General features: G+C 40.5%; 1 long non-coding RNA gene across 1 annotated transcript; it reads right to left on the bottom strand.

Annotated features, from left to right (window-relative positions):
- Positions 1-263: 263 nt before the first annotated feature.
- On the bottom strand, positions 264-7,219 carry LOC136430911 (uncharacterized). The gene is made up of 2 exons (XR_010754948.1): positions 6,997-7,219; positions 264-833 (listed from the first exon to the last, which is right to left on the bottom strand). It is a non-coding gene; the product is annotated as an uncharacterized lncRNA (long non-coding RNA).
- Positions 7,220-7,437: the final 218 nt, after the last annotated feature.

The raw sequence follows: 7,437 nt of genomic DNA, 5'->3' as shown, positions 1-7,437 counted from the left end.
CAAGCTAAACAAAATCGACCAAAATGGACATCGTGTCTTCATGAAATTGTACTTTAAGTGTAAAGTTGTAAATGGGACCCTTAATTCGTTTGTTGCCCGTTAGTAGCACAGACCTGAGGCTTTTAAAGCAGCAACACCAAGTCTAACAGTGTCGAATTCTACATTAAGATATCGTGCAAACAAAACGTCGGTGAACCACCTTCAGGGCCGTTTCTGATTACCAAAGTTGTCAAGACAAGAAACCTTTCAACAGTCAGTACATCTTTTACGTGAGGACACTTCTTCTCGGCAAGACGTGTGTTTATTTTGTACGTGGTGTAGGCAGGTTTTACACAACAATAGTAGTCATGTCACAGTCAGCATGGGACCACTGGATGTAAACAGCCATTGTGTGCAGAACAGTAGTGACAAGAGGTCAGAAACATTTACAGTTGAAATATCTACAAGGACTTTTCAGGCGTAAACCAAGGCCGACATTCACGTCAACAAGATTCGAACAAAGTTCACATGTACTTAAGCTGGCGTTCGGGGAAAATGAAGGGAGACGGATCTCTAAACACTTGATAGTAGGGTGTAAACTTGTTCATCATATCACTGATAAAACGCCTTTTACGCCAAGCATCAGTGACAACTTTCACATCACTTTCGAGTCATCAGAAAGGCATGGGATTTCTACGTTGCATGACTACATCGTTCAGTTATTTTCTCGCGGCGAGTTGCTGTGTACTTGACCGCAATTGTAGACATTTAGAGACCCTTGCTGACCGTCTGACTCGCCCTCCGGGGACCTTGGACATGGCCTTGACAGGACCTACCTCCAAGATCGCAGTACCCTGTCGGGAAGAGACTATTGTTAGATTAAACAACTTTGTAGAATAGAAGCTTTGTGTTCTATTAGATCTAAACAGAAAATACCTATGTTCTATTAGTCTAAACAGAAAATACCATATATTTGTATACACAGATAAGTGTTGACCACATCCCTCTGACTTCAAACATCCAGAAATAAGCTGGATTTGGAGAACAGGTTTAAGGGCAAAGTGGAGTGTTATTCATAGATAGCATAGAATCGACTTTAGATCTGTTCTGTAGTGTCTAAGTAATGGAAATGACTAGCCATGGTATCTGAAGTGAGAATGACTGAACACATCATTACAAAGTTTACATGCATTCAAGATTAATAATTGCTCATCTGCAGAACTATACATTTGATAGATAGAATAAGCAGGGAATTACTCGCACATCTATCGTAATGAATGACTCGTGAACAGGTACTTAAATGCAATGGTAACTGTGATGATATTTGTACTAATGTAACTCCCGCTCATTGGTAGCGGCGCCATGTCGATGATTACACTGCGCTGAATTCCCGTTTTGCCACTTTTCGTTGGAAACGGTCTTTGACGAATTTGAAATATCATGTCTAGAAATAATACCGCGTACTCAATGTATCTTAAGAATACTGTGAAAGTGTCAAATGTGTAATGTAAATGTACTTCTTACAACCAAAGTTAACCCCGGTGGCAAAACTTCCCTCGTGTCTGTGATCCTTGTTTTCTCGGCGCCCGGTCCCCCCGACTGGACACCCGGACCGGACCAGAACACGCCGCAACCCGATACATCTTCATACGCGCTGCCGTGATTAATGTAGATCCACTTTAACTTTAATAGGAAAGTAACTTTATGCATTTCGCGTTAGTAACTGTGAAGTGTCTGTTAATGAGATATGGATTTTTCCCTAAGTCATTTTCCACTGACAGTAAATTTTACTGGTGATCAATAATGAGTGATGCAAGTTCCAACATAAAGTGTTTAGTCGGATGAATGTTATGAAGGAAGCATTCAGTGCTATCGATTGTGAGTAATAATTATTGATTACCTGGGTCAGATTGGGGACAGACGAGCATTAGCGATAATACGTCATAAGATGACAGTTGAAATTATGGGGAGATAGTCCATTACTCAATTTGGACTCGGGGTGGCATCCTCCGTGACACGACGGTGGATTAGTATTCAATGAAATAACATAACTTGTTCCAGTACCTAACGAGAACAACTTAAGAATCAGCGAGAAGTATCAAAAGTTTGATGTTGGCAGATGTATAATTGAAAGATCTCTGCAGCGTAGATGTATTTTTTAGCGATGTCTTAAATGGTAATACCGTATAAGTGTGATTAAATGATGTTAGCGCTGTCGGATAATCACTGACAGCATCAAATAACGATAATACCACCGAGGGCTAGTAAATGTCCCGGACAGAAAATTACTATGGTTTATTTTGTTTTATCTTGCTAAACATATGTTTAAGATATCTTTGAAGGAGTACTCTCTAAAAAGTAGACATTGATCTTGTTTTAATGTGTTATTCTTATTTTTCTGCTGCTGTTGTTTGTAATGGCGGTATTGTTATTTACTAATGCTGCACCGATGTCATCATTGTTGTTTCAAATTCTTCGACCAATCGACATTCTTAAAAGAATGTTACTCATTGTTATATTGTCAGTAATATCTTAATAGGGGAACATTATTCTACATTGAGACGCGCAACTTATATGATCAACATCTCAATGTGTGATAAAAGAGTCCGTTGCATCGAATGCTATGTTCAACTTTTGTTGCAAAAGAGTTTCGTGACAGTTCGTGAAAAGAAGAAAATAATTGGATTGACCTTGGCACTTCTACGAGATGTTGAAAATTGTTTTCATATCATATTCAGTCGGTGACATGGGTGCCATTTGTGAAGGCGTTGATTTGCTGACATTTCGTGATGGCATTTATCCAACATTGAAGCTTTTATGTAACTGTCGTCATAGAATGGTTCCACAGATACATCTAAACCGTATAAATCCTTTTTTCCTACTTCATAGTGTCTGTGACACAGGCTCCTCCCTTAAACGCCCTTCTTAAGAACTTTAAAGGGAAAAGTCACAGACCAGTACACAAGAAAACAGGATCACTCTTTGATACAAATTGCTGTCGGTCCCTGCACAAATCACCTCAATCTCAGTTATTAATGAGCTAAATACCTGCCCAGAAAGTCGGCGCATTATACAGCACAGAGCTGCGTTTCTCGCATATTTCCCTGGGAGCAGGCTTCCCCGGCTAATGGGTTCAATAGCGAAGGGCACAACACTGCAAAATCCAATGTTTCCCTCCAGATACGACGCCAAACGAAAGGAGAGCCCGAGGGGGAAGCACGCATTTACTAAAGATATTTCCACCTCCATCCGCTCCTGTGCCGACGTTTTTAGAAGGTAGAGAAAGGTGACCGTCAATTAGACGGTTTTAAGGAAGCTTTTGTCCGGGGTGGAAACTCGAGTTTTAAATTGGGTGCTCTGGTTTTTCTCAGCGCTCGCTCCAGTGAGTGACGGTGGTTAGGTGGTAATTGCTTTGGGCATTCTCCCTCTACCTATCCTTCCCACGAAAAGGGTCAAACGCTTCTCGGAGGGAAAAAACAACTTCGTCTTTAATTTGGCATCACGGCAAAGAACAGATGTAAGTCTCTCACGCAACTTGGTCTAACAAAAGTCTCCTTCTCCTCATCTCTCCCATCAACACTCACCTCTGCTGTGTGACTTTTCAGCAACTTTGTGGAAAAAAACTACAGAAGCACTTTTACTCACACTCCACGAACCTCGCCACGGCTTAAGCGCGAGTTTTATTGCCTTTAACCTTCCCAGCAAGCCCAGGCTATTCTTTTAAGCCACTTATACGGATATTTATTGTTTAATCCCCATGCCTGAACTCTGGCTTTTTCGGATGATGACAGCTTTCAGCAAAAGTTCTCCCTCGCCGACATTCGGGTGACGAAAGGTAAAGCGGTATTCCCAAAGTCCTTTGCATGCATATGCTGCTCGCGACCCTTTCGGCGGCAATGGCGCACCGACGTCAGCTATGTCTCGGCAAATTTAGAAATTCTAACGCGAGGTTTGTCACCCTTATTAGTTTACCACGCTGAATTTAGAGTCTTAAAAGGCTAGGATCAGGTTCAAGGGTACGTAAAGGTCATGGAATCATAATTTCCGTACTAATTTATAAATTCCATTTACACGTCAGTGATATTAATCACGTCATAGCCATTCACTTCATATTTTCGCCAATTCTTCCATTTAGTTTCCCCTCGTGACCCCTTTGCGATGCGAAAAGTGGAATTTACTGGAAAAAGGAGATGTAATTTCGCTTTACAAACCATATTAGATCGCAAATGTCAGAGAAATAAATTTCGACATATCCTCAGTAGAACGTATCCTTAGAGATATGCAGAGCGGCATTAAAACGTTTTCCCTCATCACCGTCCTGCTACATCCGCCCAGATTGAATCTGACCTTCGCTTTTCAGAACTTAATATTCTTTACACTTTTATTTAAAGCAAATTGATAGTGCTTGATAAAGGATGACCTCGCTACATCGATGTCACACCTTCCCGGGTAATTTCATTTGACGTTCAAACTTTTAAAAGCTTGAATATGATTTCCCCAGTGTTATTTGATTTCTACACTTCCTCTCCTTGATCCCGTCACGATTGGAGATAATTCGATTTATACAAATCTCGTCTAAATCCCCACTTTTCACAGTCACCCAACTTATTACAGGAGTTTCGGCCCAGAATTCCTGTCCATAATTCTTATATCACATCATACACAGAGACCTGTATCTACGCGTGATTCAAAATTGAACCGGAGCAGCCGTATTACAATGCCTCTCACATAGTCCACACCCCACTGAGGCACGGCCGCCATCTTGAATCGGACGATATTTTCACATTTCTAAAATCTCGTCAAAGGTTCTCATTTGTATCGAAGATTTCGCATCATAAGTGCAATAGGAAATCGTTGTAAAATTTATCTCTTACGTTCAGCAAAACATTGTTTGTTTCAAACAATAAGAAGGAGATATTTTCGCGCCATTTTAGGTTTAGCGTTACCGATCCTGTCATGGCGGCAAGCGGTTGCAGGGAAATCACAAATCTTCTCTGGTAAGAAAGCCTGTCTATGTTGCTCATTTCTTAACGTAGCAATATACCAAATTTACTAATTAAAACTGCTTTTACAACACCAAAAGCATTTGTTGTGATTTTCTGTGTGTTTTGATTCGTAGATGACTGAAATTTTCAACATATTGGAACGTTGCATGTTGTGAATCTTTATTCTGGAAATATGTGCATTGACAGGTCTAGTTGTCAGAGAGGATTTCGCGTCATCAATGTCTGTATTCTTCATGAAGATTGCCACTACATCTTGTAATTCGTTGATAGATAATTACTTTCTTTCTGAATTTTAAAAGAGATCAAAAACAACCGTATGAGTGTGGCGTCGGGTTGTTTCGAATCAAATCAAAATGTGCGTTAGCTCAGAAACACCATCGTATCAATGCGTCCGGGCATGCATATCCTAAGCAATACCACTATGAATGCCCACCATTGTTTAATCAACATGCCTACAAAATATACATTCACCGAGATTCCTACTTTCAGTTCAAATTTTCATAAAGAATTCTGTGCTTTGATTTCTTCCAATGCGTCCGCATCTTACATAACAATCCCTTTGGAACCTTACAAAAACATATGTGAAGATAGTATGTACTGGATTTATCTGAATATATGATTGCCATGGTATGGAACAAAACACGGCACAAATCAGTGCATTACTGGCGATATCATAACAGGACAGCTGTAATATGTCGTTATTACGTGTTTACATAGATAATCCCTATATACCACATATATTGGTGCTACAGATTATTCTTTAGTATTCCAAACGTAGTGATAAAGATATCAAGACAATGCCCGATCACCATAACATCTCTCAGCGTTGCTTTTACACTAAAATACGGTGACTTTTGAAAACGTTCTTGATACATTTAAAGGATTCGCAGAGCTACCTATCTGTTTATTTTCTATCGCATTCGTAACTTATTCTTTATTGTTTGTAATGATTCACACTGCGCAAAATTATGTGTTAGACGCTAGCATAATGCTCCTATTATTTCAAGAGAGTGTTTAACTGAGACCAACCAATTTCAACAGTGGTGGCTGACTGTATATTGTTAATTTCATATTCATACCAAACCTGCTAATATTTCTACAACCAGTACAGGTCAATATCTGACCAAAACGTTATCCAGCCTTGTGAATCCTCAAACCAAAAATTCTACTTTGGATGCTTCGTCCCCACCTGTGAAATTTTGGGCCGTCTCGCAGGCCTAATTTAACAAGAACCCATGATAAAAAAGAAATCACAAATCAGCGTTTCACAAATATCTCTTGAAATGATCTCACATTTTTGCCAGAATTCCGCACGATTGAAATAAATGGCTACATGTTTCAGACAAAAGATAGGAGATCTAGCATGGTAGATCGCCCAGTTGTGTCTCCGTTGCCCGGCGGTTTGGTTACAAATGGAACAATGTGGCCGGTCGGGCAGTCACAACTGCGACATCTGGGACTTTTTTTTTACTAAACAAAACATGTGACATAAGATTATGCCGCAGACCACAGATACAACGATATGTGCGGTTGAGAACGATTTGAACGGTCAAAAAGTTGAGGTAACCTATAAATACGAACAGAGCAAAGGTTGAGTAATGAAAAGAGAAAATAAGTTGTTTTTTTCTTAATCGGAGATACTAGTACTATATGTAACCTGTGAATGGACAAGAACTTGAAGAAGCACACACAGTTTATGTAATGTTCACTTGCTTTATGGCACTTAAACAGCATTACAAGTGGTCCCCAAACCTCCGGACAATTGCAAAAACATACTCGCCAACGACGGAACAAATTTGGCAACAAAAGGGAAACAGATCTAAATGCAAACAGGCATTGTTGGTGCAATGTAAACAACCATGCCCTCAGAGACATCACAAAAGCGCCCACAGACGTACGGGTAGTAGACGGTCTGTGTTTCTGCCAACAACCTAACGTTTTATCTGACGATCTTACCGTGAAATCTCGGACAAGATTCAAACGAAAAACAAAGCCTTTTAAAATTCCTGACCTGTGCTAAGTACGGGAGCGTAACGTTACCCGAGCAATCGGCGCTGTGCCTCCGGCCCCCGGCGTCTGTTCCCGCGGTAAACAGAAAGAGAATGCAGGATGACGATGAAGAGCTTACGGGCTCAGCAGAGCTGGATCCAGAAACCATCCACCGATCAAACAAAAACAAATCCACCAGACTTCCCAAATGTAAGACTGGGGTTTAGTATCGTCTGCCGCTTGTAAAGGACACGGAACGTTTGACTTACCGAGACATTTTCCTAACGTTTTGCTCGTCTCACAGCTAGCTTCTTTATTGCCCCAGGAATTACCACGGAAAAACAGGTATCAGCACGTCTATCTAAAAAAATCAGAGCTTCTCACGCGCACAAAGACGGTAATCAGGCCATGCTTATGCTTCTATGCCCGTTTTAGAAAAAGACAATATGATGACTATTATTCC

Source organism: Branchiostoma lanceolatum, chromosome 3 (assembly GCF_035083965.1).
Source record: "Branchiostoma lanceolatum isolate klBraLanc5 chromosome 3, klBraLanc5.hap2, whole genome shotgun sequence".
NCBI classification, from domain to species: domain Eukaryota; kingdom Metazoa; phylum Chordata; class Leptocardii; order Amphioxiformes; family Branchiostomatidae; genus Branchiostoma; species Branchiostoma lanceolatum.
The sequence above is the reverse complement of the archived record's forward strand: the minus strand, read 5'-3'. Positions and strand labels throughout refer to the sequence as shown.